Source organism: Triturus cristatus, chromosome 2_1 (genome assembly GCF_964204655.1).
Source record: "Triturus cristatus chromosome 2_1, aTriCri1.1, whole genome shotgun sequence".
NCBI classification, from domain to species: domain Eukaryota; kingdom Metazoa; phylum Chordata; class Amphibia; order Caudata; family Salamandridae; genus Triturus; species Triturus cristatus.
This window is the reverse complement of record NC_140581.1, coordinates 675,526,725-675,544,952: the sequence shown is the minus strand read 5'-3', so window position 1 is coordinate 675,544,952 and position 18,228 is coordinate 675,526,725. Positions and strand designations below refer to the sequence as shown.

Sequence of the window (18,228 nt, the reverse complement as noted above, 5' to 3'; positions counted from 1 at the left end):
CATGATTTTGAGACCACATACATCTTCAATGAGACTAACCCGTATCAGATGAATCTGAATGTCTGGAAGAGATTCATTGATGATATTTTCATAATCTGGAGAGGAGACGAGAATGAAGCAAAAAATTTCCTTACATGGTTGAACACCAGGGATGAATATCTGAAATTCACCATGACGTTGAATGGAGACTCAATCACATTCCTGGACCTGAAAATCTGGGCTAAGGAAGGAACATTGGAAACTGAAGTATTCTACAAACCAACTGATGTAAACAACCTATTAAGATATGATAGTTTCCACCCGAAGGCATTGAAAGACAATCTGCCGGTAGGGCAGTTCCTCAGGTTGCGAAGAAACTGCTCAGAGAAAGCCAAGTACGAAACCCATGCTAAAGAACTATCCAAGAAATTAAAGACCAAAACATACCCAGAGAAACTAGTTAAACAAGCATATAGAAGGGCCAAAAATAACAACCGAGAAGGACTTCTTGAACCAGTAGTAAGACCAGAACAAAAAAGAATTGTGTGTGTCACCACTTTTGGAACAGACTCAAACATAATCAAGAAAATCGTCCTACGACATTGGAAAACCTTGAACTCAGGGGGCTTGAAACTGGAAAAACCACTATTTGCTTTTAAAAGAGGCAAATCCATAAAAGACTCTATCGTACATACCCGCCCGAAGGTACCAACAAGACAAGGACAACAAAACACATTGTGGAACTTACCAGAGGTGGTGGGTCACTTCCCATGTGGATCATGTAATGTGTGTCGGCTGACACAAGCCAGCAAGACGATCGATGTTGGCTTACAAACCCCGTGGGAGCAACGCTCTTTCAGCAACTGCAACAGCAAGAATGTGGTGTATGTAATGACCTGCATCTGTAATCAGAAATATGTAGGAATGACGACAAGAAAAGTCAAGGTGCGAATTAATGAACATCGGAGCACATTCAGATGTGGGAAGACGATAACAAAAATGATGCGTCATTTCCTGACCACTAAACACAATGAAAATGACTTTACATGGACAGTAATTGAGAAGCTACCTAACAACAGCACTGAAAAACAACTATTTAAACTAGAACAACGATGGATCTATCGCATGTCTAGTACAACACAGGGATTGAATGAAGAAATACCATGGACGACCCTCAGTTAGGCCAAAATAATTACAAAATAACTGAGGACAGGGGCTAAAAACCAATGGGCAAAAAACTGGGTGTTGATATGTACCATCGAAATGCTTATAACGTAATGCTGGACATTGAGCAGGCTGGCCATCATACATTACAAGAAGAACAACTACACAATACGAAGAGTGAGAAAAGAAATAATAGAGATACAAACGTAGACCTATTACAAACAGTAGAAAACAAAAAATCCACAGAACTGGACTAAACATATTATATATAGATTCAGTCGGTCTCTGAGTATATTTCCACCAAGCGGGAGTATAATGCGTCTTTTTGGGACATACAAAATTTAAACAGATGGTCAGCAACCATAAACACCACGAATGCACTTAGCACGTACAACTGCGTTTCAGGCTCCGAACACGAACAGAAACGCGTATACACGCGAGAGAGGGAATCGTAGGAAAGGTGTTTCTTGAAAATCGTGAAAAAGCTCATAAAACTACAGTACCCATGATCCCACACCTATCGCGAGTTGTGTAAACCTCCGAGGGACGATAGAGGACACACTAAAGAGGAATGAGTGTCAACCAAACCAATCAAGAGGAAGGTTTAAAAACGAATCAAGGATGTGCCACTACCATTCGACGGCAGGCGAGTGGTGTACTAGGTAGATCGGCGGTGGCGGATCCTTGACGAAGTAAGTGGGGTAATTCCGGCTGCATGAGACTTATCCTTTAACGTAGATCACAGAGGGACGGCGAATACAATGCTTAAACTAAAATCGTTTAGTGCAAAAATAAAACGCGAATGGGTGCGGGATGTTTTAAAAGGTAATACGAGTCACACGCCCACTATTTTCCGCTGTATGTAAAACGGTAAATACAGGGATACCATTGGGAAATACGGGAAACGAATTGTATGCACTTAGCCACAATGAAAGTAGGTACTTAGCCAGAAGAGCAGAGGTACAACCACGAGAGAGTGGGGGAGAATAGAAGTGAGCGGACTATGGGAATACTGTCCACATTAATTCCCTATCCTTCACCCGGCGTGCACAAAACACAAGGGGGTGAAAAGAATACACAATGAAACCTAATGTGAGGCTGATAGTTGGAGACAAACGTCCAAACGATCGTATAAGACATGATGTTTAAAACAACTAAACCTTTATTATTTAATACAGTGTGTGACTACAGGACGCCACCTTTGACACACTCCAGCCTGCATGATGCTTAAGTAGCATCCACCAGTAGGTGAGCACTGCACCGAGCAGGGTGCTAAATTTCTAATGAAGTTTTAGGGTTTACACACAAATAAAGTTATGAGCACTCAACACGCTGCCAAAACTTATGGATAAGAGCACGTATAGACCACCCACAAATAGGTCACTTGTGATCACACCTGAACAGCGCAGGTATTGATTATACACTGAATGTCCGGATTGATATATCCCCTATAGTCTAATGAAGAATTCCGTATTCTTTCGATAAACCCCACAATTATGGATTAGAACATCACTTGAGGTGGTGAGAGTTTTTTCTGAGGTTGCAAATGTAATGGAGACGGCATAAAAATATGCATCACGAACAAATAGTCTCACATACAATTGAATAGTGAGCACTTAGTCAGTTGGCACCAAATCACTCAAGAGCATTGAAAATTTTATGAGCACTAGAGTTGCACAATGGTCATGAAATACATGAAATACATGAAAGAGAAATGCGAGTTTTTTTAAAAATGATCTTTTTACTCCTTATAGAAAAACTACTGGAGTTCGAACAAAAGACATACAGGTGAGTGCATTAGGCCTCACATTTGGTGTGCATGGAACACATGTAAGAAGCCCAAATAAGGACTCATAAGTAGGCTTTATAAACACCACGCCCTGACGAAGGCCCCAGACCCGACTGGGCTATTTAGGGAGGGCCGAAACATGTTGGCATCGAACAGAGGGTATAATTGAACACACGAAGGTTCAAAAAAAACCCCAACATTAGGCTTTTATCTATATCACAAGTGCCTCAGAATAAAGGATCAAGAGGAGGTACACTTGTAGGTATTTTTAACCAAAAAATCTGGTTCGCCTCATAAACCAGTGACCTACTTATCAGAACTCCCGGTATATCTATGGTTGAGTCCGCCCAGATAGTACCACCTTATCTGGGTGTGGAGGTAACGCCGATGATGAAGCATGTCACTATTATGTGAGTGAGGCGTTTCCGTCAATATCTTTGATATTCCAACTGACGGCAATACAGTAGGACCATCTCGAACAGTCTGTACCCCCGGATGGGGAATACAGTCTCAGACTACAGTTGTCCATGGTAAAAACAAGACAGCAAGACATGTCATCGTCAGCGAACTGACAGTATGCAACGGACGTCTCCAAGCCAGCGGTCGTGTCCTGAGCCCCTCAGGTTAAACTACAGGTGACTGCCGAGAAGGTTCTGCTGCAAGCAAATTCACCAGCCCAGGTCTGATGTCGTCCTGCCACCTGACTCTAGGGACTGATGGACCCTGTGGTATTTAGTTAACTGTTTGTTTTATCCTGGGGTCCGTGGCTGGAAGGCATCAGATGTGCCACCTGTCAATGACAACTGCTGTGGTGATTCGGCGTTATGTAATCAGTGGTAACAAATCATAGTGGCCAGGAAAGGCCAGTCTTTGCTGATGCTAAACTGAGTGAAGTTTATGGGGGTGGCACAAACAGGGCTCTGTATGAAGCGTCTGTGTGTGGGGGGACGTATCCACCTAAGGGTGCAGACCACAAATGCAGCCTCTCTGTGGGGGACCCCATAAAGCCCACCAAAATATGTCTACTTGTTTGTTCAGTGATATCCTGGATATCAATGGTTGAACTACCGAGGCAGAGAGGGAATGTTTTACATAACCCCCCTCTGACCCAACAATACTACCAGGCAGATATTGGGTCTGAAAAATCTACACTTTGCCAGTGTTACCCACAGGCTGTGTCACTTAGTTAAGTTACTACACTATCAACGTCTCAAATTGACCTTGTTTTATAAAGTAGGAGTTTAATGTATATATTGGGAGTTCCTTTTATAAATTGACAAATTTATTGCTTGCTTTATTTTGATATAATGCCTTAGCGCTAGGGTGGAATCTGTGAGGCGTGTGAGGTACTTAAAGTATGGTTAACTGCCCTAAGTATGTCGCCTTCACAGTTGCTAGGTCTAAGTCATACCTGTTTTTCCCTGTGGGCTAAGTTAATAATACAAGCAATATGATAGCTAAATTGCTTTAAAGAGAGTCCCCCAAAGAGTCATGCTTGGCTCCTGGGCCAAGCATGAAACTGCAACTGTGCCTCAACAATATCACATCTATCACTCAGCAAAACTGAGAAGTCAGGGTCAGTGAGGCACTGAGGAGTCAAGGTCAATGTTTAAGTGTTTCATGCTTCTTGTAGAGCTTTATCAGAGTTGCGTCAAACTATTATGTACCCTTGACGCGGTCACCTGTTGTGCAGGGATGGATATCTCCTTACAAATGTTTTGTAGAATGTTTGACTTTTCATTGTCCAACATCTATCAGAAAATGGGATCTGGGAATCGGTACATTACGTAAGCCTCTCATGGCAGCAATCACGGATACACTTCTGTTGTTGATCAAAGAACTTTACATGAAAGAGAGACGGAGTACTGCATGGTGTCTCCAATTCTGCCCTGTTAAGTGTGAATTTGTGGCAGACAGTCTGCATGTGTAGACCCCTCAGGCTCTGCTGTTAACCCCACTGAGGTCCAGGAGTACATGTTTTGATTGGGCAGAAGTTGTGTGCTTCCACATAAAAAGTGTTTACCTTCCACACAACTGTGAACATTTTGTTTATTTATCCTAACTGCCTGAGCTTGACCTTTCAGGGGCACGCACATGGCATTGTAATGCTATTAAAGCGTCTTAGATAACTACATAAGTTATGATGTTTTTTCTCTAGCAGTGGCACAGATGGGAAGAGGGCAGTCATTAACCTAACTTACAGCAGACTGTCAAGGTCTGCTTAGCAGTGCAAATGTTCCCTGACCCTTTACGTACACCAATATTATCCTAAAAGTTCTTTTTTTTTAACACAAAGAATTCCTTTCCCTTGCTATTTACTTGTAATGCTTCACATTACCATATTTCATCCTTTTAAAGCCAGACCTATTGGCATTATTAATGCTTGTCTGAAAAGTAGTAGTTCCACCACTGGGTCGAGATCAGTGAATTTAAGCGGAAGGGTGAAGGTGGCTTCTCCCAGCATGAGTGGAATTATTATGTTTATTGGGTTTCAGGCTTAACTTGGGTTTAAGTGTAGAGCATGTCATTAGGTTCGTACTGATCTTGTGCAAAGCAGCGCTTGGTAGCTGCATTGTGCAAACATGTTATTTCTCTTCTTCAGTTCTTCCCATCATGAGCATGACATTGAAAATGCCGGTGATCTCAGGCTCAAAAAGGTCCCAGGTTTATGGGGGCTACAGAAGAACATATGAATGGGCACAGCAAGTAAAAACCCAAGAACTGTTTTTGGTATTGGCTGAAGAGAGCTTTAACGAGCTCGCCAGCCTCATGTCTCCCCCGCCCCCCCCAAAAAAATACATCTACATCTACATTTACATACATACATACATACAGGAGTTTTTGGTGAGAATTCATCTCTGTTCTTTTTATGGAATTTCTTCCTCCTTAGTAAATTTAAAAAAAGAGACCTCTTCATCCATTGGACTGTTCAAGCCTCGAACTCATTTTGTGTCCACCCACCGCTGCCTGGAGCAGGAGGCAGTGGGCCAGCCCACTGCCCCCATTGGCTGTCTTCCATTGTCCCTGCCCGCATTTCTCCTGTTCACGTGCGCACAGCCCTCTGAAGAGGTGCGCATTTCAGTGCCAGGACTGGTGTGTCTGTGCTGCGAGGCCACTCCTTTATTTTTTACTGTTGTTATATTTTTGCCTTTTGTTTTTGCATATGTTCACAAAACAAATAAATGAAAAAAATCACGCTTGCCGAGGCCCGACGTGGTTTTCCAATGTTTGTTATAACTGATAACTTTCCACTGTTGCATTAGAGCAGCAGAATTCGTTTCTGAATCTAAAATTGGCAACTGTGCGACTAACCACACACTTCAGCATTTATTACCAACACTTGCTCTTGGCAAACTATTTGTATTCCAGGATGCGAAACAATTGTAATTCGTGTGCAGGAACAACACACATCCGTCCGGCCCTTTGCCAGCAGCTGGTCGGTGGGCACTCTGACTGGCTGCTGAGATAGTCTGGTAACCATAGCAATCTAAATTTGAACCTTGGCAAGAAAACAAACATAAGACACAGTGCCATGTTCCCATGTACCTCTCTTGCCCAGAACTGTTTCAAACATCACCCCATGTTTATTGTGGACTGAGATACCTTCCAGAGATACATTCCTGGCAACGTGCGACTGTCTGGAAGAACATTTTAATACGATATATTTAAGTACTTTTTTTTTTTAGTGCTAGACTGTGTGGAAGCCGGACTGCGATTCATCAAAATGCAAGGCTTGGTTGACCAGGCGAGACTTGTCAATTCTTGTCCAGTCCTCCCTTTTTCTCTTGGAATGTAAATTCTAACAACTGAAAAAAACAAGAATGAAAGAAACAGTAAAGGTGAAGTATTTGCTAAGACTTTTCTGTCATATTCCAGCAAATACAACTCGGCGTACAGCTTCTACTATAGGTATTCATATTTGCAGTGTGACACATATTAAATAGCCTGTAGTCGCAGAGAAAGTGAACATATTGGGACCATTTGGAATCTGTATTTTTTATTTGTCCAATATTTTATCCACCTGCAACGTTCCCTCATTATTGCATCTGTATGAATTTTAGTCACACAGGATAATATACCTGTGAGGATATATCACGGTGGTCTCTTCATAATAGCAATTTGTGGTATAATATCGATAATTATTAGGTGGTAATGTATGTGCGGGCAACGCATTGAGGTCACTGTGAAATTTAGACAATAAGGGACATTGTGCAAAAGACCATACAGATATCTCAGATGGTAGGGAAAATTTGCATCCATTACGTAAGGGTATTTTAACACTAACCACCAACACTGGCACTGAAATGCACATGGGAGTGAACAGTTAATTGGTGCCTGCAAGAGTCCACATGATGAACCTTACTCCATTGTTTGGGCCTGTGTGGTAAGTTTGATCATGTCTGGATATCTTCAACAAATTGTTGAAAACATTGGGGGCATGTCCAGAACTCTAAAAGATTTATGCTTTTTTATGAAACCTAGCCCTACCTAAGAGATATATCTTCCTAATGAAAACAAGGGTCGGCTTGTTCAGTCAAGAAAACTGTGGGCCCAATTACGAGTGATGTAGGAATCCAGCATCAGTATTTCCACACCTGGCAGTAGTGATACTGCAGGCATTAGTACTTCTGAGATGCTGGAATACCTCGCTAATGTTTAGAACTTGTAAATAGATTATATCCTCTGCAATAGGTCCTCTACTCCATTCCCAACAGATTTTTCCTGATCCAGTCACCACACATTTCATTAGGTTTTCCTGGTGAAAAGTCTATTTGAACAAAACCGGAAGTTGGCGGTTTTCCTGCAGGATTTTATATTCCCAGTTCCTTTGAGAAAGTTCAGTCTCCATTTCGCCTTCAACATTTTCAAATTTGGTGCACTGTGTTGATCAAACATTGTTTCATGTTCTTGGCACCACAAGCCATTTCAGAAACATCTGAAAGCCTTCTGCAGGCTCTTAATTTGGGGACCTAGCATTTGATCCCACCTATATGCGACAACACAAGTGCATCTGTCACAAAGATCTTTGAGGTTGCTGGAAAAAAAGCTGTTGGTGGTTCTCTTGCAAGTTTTTCACTAGAACTAAAATCTCGATATTCTGGCATTCGTGGTGGCTACCTTTGTGAGTGGTTTCCGGCAATTGTTTGTTAGTAGACCTGAAACACAATGGAGCTGTAATTTAATAAGGCGTGGGTTGCCCTCTCCTTGCTGACAAGAGTGCACGTAATGCAGCAGTGCTTGCTCCCTAGGGAAAAGGATGACCAGGGTGTGGCCTAGGGTACACTCCAGCTTCCCCTGGTAAGCATGCAAGTCACATACAAAATATTGGCAATGCCAATAGGTCTGGCTGGCGTTAAGAATGTTGTATGGTAATGTGAAGCCTTACAAGCAAATGGCATGGGGATGGATATGTATTTGTGTGGAAACAATGAACTGTAGAATAATATTGGTGTAGGTTAAAAGGTCATGTGATAGTTGCACTATCAAGCCCGGCCAAAATTGGTGGGGAAATAGCCTTCATTTACAAAAACACACTAAACTGGGTTTTACGTCTCTTGCCATATCTGGTTGTGAAAGTGCTTTCTTTTCTATCACTCTTACCCCTACTTTAACTTTCTCAAGGATTGCAGCCTACCGCCCTCCAGGGCCACCCACACATTTTTTAAAAGCAGGTGCATTGGCTAGCATGATATTAAACAAGCCCAATTTTTATATTTCCGGGTGATTTAAAAATACATTTTGATGAGTTTAGTTGTGCTTCTGCAAGGAATCTCTTACTGGACCTAGCTTCAATTCAGCTGGTTCAGTTAGTTGAGAGACCAATGCAGACGAAAGGTCACCCACCTGACCCACTTTTCAGCAATCTTCTCAGTATTTCTGTAATGTGTCCTAAACAGTCACACTGTCTTCTTCTTATTATTCCTACCTCTCAAGTAGGAAAAACTTTTCACCATCACAAAAGGAAGCTAGACTGTTGCTGGTCAAGATTACACTTTAATAGATGGGAATTTTCCTTTCAAACAACTACTCAATGGAAACTAAGGAATGATATTAGTTAGACAATTCCAAAATGTAATTATTGGATTGCCTCCTCCTTAGCGAATAATATCAATGGTCAAGAATCTTCTGCTTAGGACTCAGAAAACTGGTCATGCATCACAAATAGGTGTCATCTAGTTCAGCTAAAGAAGTATTTAAAAGAGTTAATTAATTGGCAAACCCAGCGCAGATGGACACCACACCAGTGCAATCTGAGAACCACTGATGAACTTGCTAACTTCTTCCTAAAAAAAAAGTCAGTCAGCACTCTAGTAGTCGGTAGGTTTTCAGGGGGCGCCTCTAAGATGAACCTCTGGGTGAATGTATTAATAAATCCATCACCGGAATCAGAGTGGGTTTATTAATAAAAGATGTTTGATACCAAACATCTCTAGTTTCAGTGAAGCCATCATGTAGCTGGGGAACTGGTATTTACCAGTGCCCAGTGCATGTACTCAAAATGGCTTCCCTGTTCACTTGTAAAATCTAAGGATTGACATAGACATCACAGGAGCATATCTGCTCATGGACATATGCCCACAAGTAGTATTGTGTCCTGCCTTTGGGCTGTAAGGCCTGCTGTAGGGATGGCTTACCTATACAGCATGCAGTGTCTGCAGTCATGGCACACAGGAGGTGTGTCTTCACTTTTCTCTGCACCATGGCACTCAGCCTGCAATGGCAGTTTGCATATTGGTGCTGAGGGGTCCCTTAGGGTGGCACAATACATGTTGCATCCATTAGGAACCCTCTTTAGCCTCCTTGCCCTAGGTACCAGGGGTACCATTTACTAGGGACCTACAAGGGGTTCTTACGGTATTGCCTATTGAGGGAACAATTGTACAGTTTTAGGGAAAGAAATCTGGCACTGGGGACCTGGATAGCAGGAACCCAGTGCACTTCTGTCAAAATTGCATCAGATACCAGGTAAAAAGTGTGGATGACCATGTCACAAAGGGGCATTCTCTTACAGTGGTTGGTCATGACTTCAATCTTCAGTCACTGATTTGCTGGCCAGATTCTCTAGGTAGCCTTCCAACGCCCAAAAGTACGGTCAAAAACTTGGGCATTTTATCTGGACAGCATGTGTGTGCCTTGGAAACACAGGTACGGACCTTGGCAGCTAGTTGTTTTGGAAACTTGAGAATGCTTAGGAACATTTTAGAATTTCTACCTTTTGCATCGCGCAGACTTGTGGTTCAGGTACTAATTTTCTTGCATCTCGTTTATAGGAATTCTCTTTTTTCTCTTTACCTTGGAAGTCCACAGTAAGTGGTAAAAAGGTTGCACATGGTGCAAAATGTTGCTGCATGTCTCCTGCTAAAGATCCCAAAACACATGCCAGTATCTGGCTCATTAGCCTTTTTATACTGGCAACCTCTGAAACAGAGGATTAAGTTTAAAGTACTCTGCATGACCCACCGAGCCTTATATAATAAAGGTCCTTGACTACTTAGTCATTTGATACCACCTTATATTCCAAATTGATCTCTGTGATCAACTGATTCACAGCGACTCAAGATCTCCAAGACCTGGAAGACTAGAAGTGGGGGCCGGTCTTTTGCATATCTTGTCCCCAGACTTTGGAACGCTTTACCTGTGAAGATACGCAAAACTAAGGAGGAATTGAGTTTTTGAAAGCAATTAAAACTCTGCTATTTGTCTAAGCCAGCTAAATACGATTTGGATAATAGCTACATAGCGCTGGGAGGCTTTTATGGGCAGCCATGCGCTTTACCAATGCCTAGCCTAGACTAGACCTAAAATTCCATGTAGTTTAATGACTGCCCTCATCCCTTCTTAGCTGATGCTGGCATAAAACAGCATTCAATATCTTGTTATCTGTAACACTTTTATAGCAGACTGATGGCATGTGTGTGCCCCCCCCCCTCCCCCTGACAGTTCAAGCTTAGGCAGCTGACTAAATAAACATAATGATCACAGCTGTGTGGAAGACAAAAGCACTTTTTTTGTGGAAGCACACACCTTCAGTTCAAAATGTGGGAGGAGCCAAAGGCCCTCTCGAGTGATGCTCACATAATTAGCTGGTTCTGCTGCGCTGTTAAGCTGGCCATAAAAACAATTCTGCCCATGGAACCTCTCAGTGCTTTCTTGAAACAAATGTATTGCTATCACCAGCTGTTTCGTCCAGTGCATTATCCCTTCCTTCATGCCTCTTCACTTTCAATTGAGGGCAGAAAAAAATATACTAAAAGGAAATATGAAAATTGCGGTGGTATGTGCCTTCCATTTGCTCTCCTTCTATTGCTCTGGAAAGTATTCCTGCCTATTAGTCAGCTGACAATCGCGTGGTATTATATTATTATTATTATTATTTTTTTAGGTAACCCACTTCCTTCCTCTGTAAGCAAGTGCCTCTTCTGGCCCACTCATTCCAGATGGCAGTTGCTCTGCTGCAGTTGTTGAGTATGACTGCCAACTAGAAGCGTTCCATTTGAGAGGAATTTATGTTAGAATGTGCACACTAGAATCAACGTGAACTGTACCATCATTACCAATTGGACATATTAAAATATGCACTGAAATAAATGTGTCATGCTAATATTGAGTTTTAATATACTGAACCTGAAAAAATAACCAACTGTCTTAATAATCCCACCATTTAAAAAAAAACAAATATACCGTTTTTTTGTTTTATATTATTTGCAGTTCATTTCTAGAGGGGAAATTAGTCTTCTTTTAATCATGGCTGCCACTTTTTCACCTTATCCATGTGATCTTCACTCTTTTTCTTCCACTGCTCTAGAGCCCTTTCTCTGCCTGCTTTACTGTGCCCGGAAACCATGCTTTCGATTTGGGTTCCAGCTGTGCTACGTTTTCTATGATATGACCTGTCTCCCTCTCATCATATGTTTCGTGTTCCCCTCACCCCCCTTTTTTAGTGAGATTCTTTTTTGTCAAGCGTTTTCGAAGCACGTTTTTTGCATCAATATTTCTAGTCTCTTTTGAAATCTACGGTATGTATTCCTGACTCATTAAAAAATGCTGCAAATTATTTTAAGGTAAAATTCCAAAATATTATGGTCAGTTCCCAAATTTGGCGAAGGGGGAAAACCTGGCTGGATCAACATTCAGCTCCTTAGAAAGATCATGAGAACGTAGGCACAACTGCAATTCTGCAGCAGGTTACACAAGTCCTGTATGGATCACCTTCAAATAAAGTGTCCATTCCATGTTTTGGATACATGAACCTGGACTGCAGTAAAACTAAATCAGCAAGTCTCAGAAAAGCAAACTCTTGCTGTTAACATCTGCTCTGATCTGCACGTCACCATGTGCATTCAGAAATGAACCGTGTGACTGTGGATCATGTCACAACTTGCATTCAGAAGAGAAAAATGTGGAGGCAGATCACTTGTGCAGGTTATATGATTTCCTTCATGACAGGCTCTGCAGGTCCCTCACACAATAAACATCTCCCTCGTTGCAACAAGAACTACCTGCTAGAGTGCCTTGTTAGTCTGGAAGGGTATATCTCAACGATGATTAGAGAAGTCCTTTTTAACTTTCCCTCTTGATGGCGTAGAAGATGCTGCAGAGTTTAGGAGACCTGAAAGAACCCTCATTCTAATTCTCTTGGCCTGGCCATTTCTCCTTCTATAGTGTGGGTCTCTCAAAGGCTAGGAGTTTAAACATTCATCCATTGTAAAATTGCCAGCTTAAAGTAGAGGCAAGAATCTTCACTTTACTGTACAGTATCTGCAGAACTAGCCTTAGCCCAGTTGGAATTCTCTCAATCTAACCGCGGGGAATAGACAACCACAGCTCGTAATAAGAGCGAATATCTGAAGAGTTCTTGCTTGGTGCTCAACAGTGGAATTTGCCTTTTGACCTCTTCAGTTTACAATGTCATATCTTTTACACTTAGGTTGGGGGCGACAGGCATTCAGACAGACTCTTGTACTTCTGACCATGTCCACTCTTGAGGCTTACAATAACTCCCCTTTTCTTGAAACTCCTGCATAGTGTGTGACCAGGAAATCCAACATCCTGGTGAGCATCGCCTCAGTTGAAGTAAACGTGACCTCTGCATGAATCTTGAACCATAATTTTTCTTCCACCACAACAGTATCGTAATTTAAAAACAAGTACAAAATAATTTTTACCCAATGGCAAGCAGCAGATGTAATCACACTCGGTAGAGTGAATGCAGCAGGTCTTGCAGACAGCACATGCTCGACCTAAAAACAGAGTGATATGTTAGAAATCCCAAACCTATAGTTCAAAGCAGGAATCAGGCATGGATGCGTCTAAAGGAGACATTTTTGAGAAAATGCTTGGAAAGTGTGACGTTTCCAAAGTAAGCCAAGAGTACTAACTTAATAAAGGTTTATCTAAACACATCACTCTTGGAATGAATCCTAGCTGCAGTGGCTCTGTTTACATGGCAGTGAAGCATGTGATAAATACAGAGAACATTCAGGACTTGTCATACTAATACTTTACTAGGAAGCTACCAAGTTAAGGTGTGAGTGACTGTGGCTCATTGTGCGAGGAAGAGCAGCTCGCGGTCTCCCTTTTCATTTCGCCACTTCTTCTGGTGGTTGAGGGAAGCAGTATGATCTTGGTTCCCCATTGGCTGGCTGCCACTTTGCAGCTGTGTGTTTTTCTGTTAATGCTATTGAACCTCTTCAAAGCTTCTGCTGCAGTTCTTGCCTGCCACACACACACACACACACACCTCTTCTACCTCTCTCTGCTTCAACTTTGTCCTTCTTTAAATTATTTTGCCTGGCCACATCTGGTACATTCAAAATTCCTTTTAAAGATCTTTTCATAGAGGAGCTCACTTTTATGATTAGCAGGCACACTTGTGTGTTTCATTGGTGTAGGCAACCAGCACTCCCCACTCCTCTGTTTTTAACCGTTGTCACACAGGTGTGTCCTCATGTTTACAAGATCCTATTGATCCTCATTTACTGCTTTTTGCCCGTTGGAGATTGTATGGGCAACCCATATGGATCGTCAAGTCTTGGTTTATATCCTTCCTTGTTCACACCCTAGTGAACCATAATGAATGTTCAATCACTCGTGTTTCATGTGTTTTTTCTGAAGCAAGCTATATGAATTCCAATATTTACCTGTCTGATTTTGCATTCATTTTATCAAATGCATTGTCCTCGAATTCAGAACCATGCAAGGCTTCAGCAACTGTCTGACACTGTATGCTGCCTGGTTAACTGCAACATCCCCAAATCCCTCGAGAATCTAGCAAGCTCCCTGAAAGTTTGTACAAATCACTTTCTGCTTCTGTTTACCTAGGAATCGTATGAGCCCACAGAAGTGAACTTGATCCCCTAACTGGTCAATACATCTGACGTTTTTTTTAAATCAATTACAAACTCTTTATTTTGAATCTATTATCAGAGTTGCCCTGTTTGAAGTCTTAATTACAAGATTCTTTGTGGCAGCACAACCCGATAAAAGATTGTTCTACTAAATATCGGCACCAATAATATCGTGGTACAAGAATATCGAGGACAAAATAGCGAAAGATAAGTGCATACTGAAAATTAGAACATTGGAATGCTGGGAGCTCCATTGAAAACAATGGAGTGCTCCGGGGTTCTAATGGCTGGTAGAAGGCTGGAGCTCCAACATTCCAGTGTTTGTTCACAGCAACAGCTGTGAACAAGGCCTCTCGGTGCCCGAGGGGATTTCAATCCCCTCAGTCTCGTGAGGCCTTTGTTTTATTCGTTAGAACATTCTGCCCTCTAGTGGCAGAATGTTCTAATAGCCTTATAGCCCTCCATAGCTGGGCTATACCCACCTTTAAAGTCCTGCTCCATTATTAAAGGCCCTCACCTTTGGCTCGGGCCTGTAACGCTGGAGCGGGCCTTTAATGGACGGCATAGCCCGCTACAGTGGGCTATAAGTATATAGTATAGATTTACTATTCCTGACGACACATATCTGTGCCTTGACAATATATGCACTGCATATGTACATTTATGTGGAGTTTGGTATAGAATATCTAGAATTACCTGCCGGTATATTTTTTTCCTCGATATTTTGTTGTCGATGTTGTGAGTTGTGTATTCAGGGGACAACCACAGAATGGCCATCTCAACGCACGACAGCTTATTTTCAGTAGCGAAAGGTAAGACTGTGTCGTCTGCAGAGTATTGGATTGTGGGCAGTAGCTGATGGACTAGGAGAATATCTGGACTTAAATCATCCTTTTTATCGTAATGACGTTAAAAAGTGTTGGTGCCAAAACACATATTTGGCGAATTCCGTGGGACTTAGGGGAGGTGCTATTTTTTTTTCTCCCTTCCTTCTGCTACGAGTTTGGGTGCAGTTATCAGGCTGTGCACCCTCGGTGAGCTTAACAGAATCTATCCACTATTATTTATTTATAATTCATGTTTTTGTAAAGCGATGCAAACAGTAGAAGCCATGCAAATAGATCACGTAGGGTGGGTAGGGGTTAAATGCAGTACGGGCAGTCCCATCTTGATCTAGTTCCGGACCTGCCTCTTAGCACAGGCGCTACTGTTTCAAGTGACCCGGATGCACTGTGTGGGAATTGAACAGATGGATCGTTGTGCAGGAGGTGAATGGCGTCCAGGTCAAGGCTTCCATAAGGCTGTCCTCGGGCATGTAATCAGACGGCTAAGCTTCCCAGGGATGGTGCACTCCACGCAGTCAAATGCAGGACGGAAATTGACAGTGAGTATCAACCAGAACTCGAATGGAATTAGCAGTGGTTTACCAAATATTTGCTAGAGTGTAGGACTGCAATTAGAGGGACGATTGTAGTCACCCTTTTTTTTTTGATATACTGATTTTATTACAAAGGAACATGTTGACACAACAGCACCACAAAATGCCACACAACAGATTTGCACAAACATTCTTGACACGCTACCACCCCCGAGAAATCTGCTTTCATAACACAGTGGTAAAAGGTGTTTGCTCCAAGCACTGGCTTGACTTACATAAAATGGTGCCAGTCTTTATTCACAAATAAGCTTTACTCAAGCAAAGGATCTACCAGGTTTGCCTGAGTGATGGAGTGAGCACGACCGCAAGCTGAATGGATTGATGCATCATCCTCAGGCTGCTCTAAATGCTCTATAGATATTACGTGGAAAGAATATCGCAACGAGAGAGAGAGAGAGAGAGAGAGAGAGAGTGTGTGTGTATGTATGTATGTATATATATATATATATATATATATAGCTACAAATGCCACCTGTCTGACTTCATCTATGTGAGTTATCTGGGTCACCAGCCCTACGTTTCATTCTCTGTACAATGAGAGGACGCAGTCTGTTAGTGAAAGATACAGGGAACCTTACATCTTGCCGACAGGCGAGGCCCATAGTTGCCACTGAAATTACCATAAGGGAATTCTGAAAGCATGAGAAATGCAGGTGTACGGTGTATTGTGCACCAGCTTTGCTACTGTAACACCTTGAATGTTTTCTCTAAAGCTAGAGTACTGAACTCATTGTGCCAACCTCATGGTGGCTGGTGGTGTCACTTGTAACATCTGGAGCATCAGTTTACTAAAGGTGACCGCTTGGCTCATTATGGCACAACTGGGTATGTAGTGCATTGTAAAATAACAGAACATATGCTTCAATTACTTTGGCAAACTTACATTTTTAGTAAAAGCCGCTCAGTGCTACTTGAAGTGCTACGAATAGAGGATTTCCGTGGTTCAGGACGGTGTGGTGATGTCCTTAGCAGTAGAGCTATCTTCAACAAGCAGCATGTAAGAACAATACAGTTGAACTCTATAGATGTCTGAGGGCGAGAACAGGCTTGTCATAGCCAGGGATGTTTGTAGATACAGGAATAGTAAGCCAGGTCACTCTACAGAATCCTCGGCTGTGAGGTTCGGTGCATAATAAGCTCTCACAGGCGGACGGATGTGACGAGAGCCATCTATTTGACAAAGCAGACATTGCTATGCATGAAGCCTCTGAGAAACTTACATCATTGTTTTATGTAATCAATTCAGTTGTAATGTCTGCTGCGTCAGTGTGCAAGACTAGCTGTTGTTTGAAGTAGAGGCCCTCAATGTTATAGACAATGCACTCCTTCAATCTAAAGGGCTCCGCTTTTGAGAATTCAGTCTCAAAACTCTTTCAAGTCATTGTTTTCGTTTTGCTCCATGAGAATAGCTTCTTTTTTTGAGAGTTCTTTGTTTTCGCTCACATGACTAAATAGCTCCTGTGAAAATCCCTCAATTAAAACCTTTTTTCTGTTGCATTAGCAAGCACAGCTGCAACCTTTCGGTGGTTTTCGGGGCTGACTCCTGTATGACTAGAACAGGGTTACCCTTGGGAAGGGCAGCCAAGGGGTAAAGAGAATGTGCAAGGGGTGGAGGTACCAGCAGGCTTACCCGTCAGCATGAACAGCATCTCACTGGGAAGTCTCAGTTGCCGCTAGGCATTGTTCTGATGAACAAGGAGTTTTGTGAACATGGCAGAGCACTAAGATGACTGCATGTCTATATTTGGTAATGTATTGATTTAGGCTACCCTGAGATTTTGTAACCACTTTACCTAGTGAACAATCATGATAATCCAGTCTCATCATCCAGGGAATTTCTAGTACCCCGTCCCCAATATCCTGTCAAGGTATCCGAGCTAGTGTGCTAGTAAAGGTATTGTATGCCAGCTCTCCATGTATATTAAAGCCGTTGTCTTACGCCCATCACCTTAGTGCTCATTGACTTCCATTATCTTTGTTGGTAGATGCAAAGGATAGAGGTCTGTTTGTGTTACCAATGCCCTCCAACCATGTTGTTAATTGACATGGTCAGGAGCCCTTCCTTGAACCTTATTTAGGGTTAGGTGTTATCTTGTAAAGCACAGTTCATGTAATGCACAATTTGTTGTACTTGATTAAACAATGTAGATGGGTTTTCCTCTGTGGGAACACTGCACAAGCCCAGAACTTGCTCAAGCGAAAGGCGGCCTGAGAATAGTGCAGGGTTTATTGCATCCTGCTGTGAATTAGCCTGGCCCTGCCCATGCTATACTCCTTGCCAGCAAAGAAGCCAATTTTTGCCCAGGGGCAAATATGTGTGTGTGTGTCCTAAAATGTTCATATGTAAAGTGCAATTTAGGTGTACACAAATTCCTTTCGGGAATTATAAAATAACATAATGTGCTTTATCGCAGTATGCATATACACTTTTGGGAAACATTTATATATCTGAACATAACTATTGTTTATTACAATTTTTACATTGTCTTTGCACACAAAGTGCATTTAGA

The 18,228-nt window shown here is 42.1% G+C and overlaps 1 protein-coding gene across 2 annotated transcripts in view; it reads left to right on the top strand.

Moving 5' to 3' along the window:
* Nucleotides 1–18,228, top strand: part of NREP (neuronal regeneration related protein) — a 128,952-nt gene that overhangs the window by 75,079 nt on the left and 35,645 nt on the right. The window lies entirely within an intron of this gene.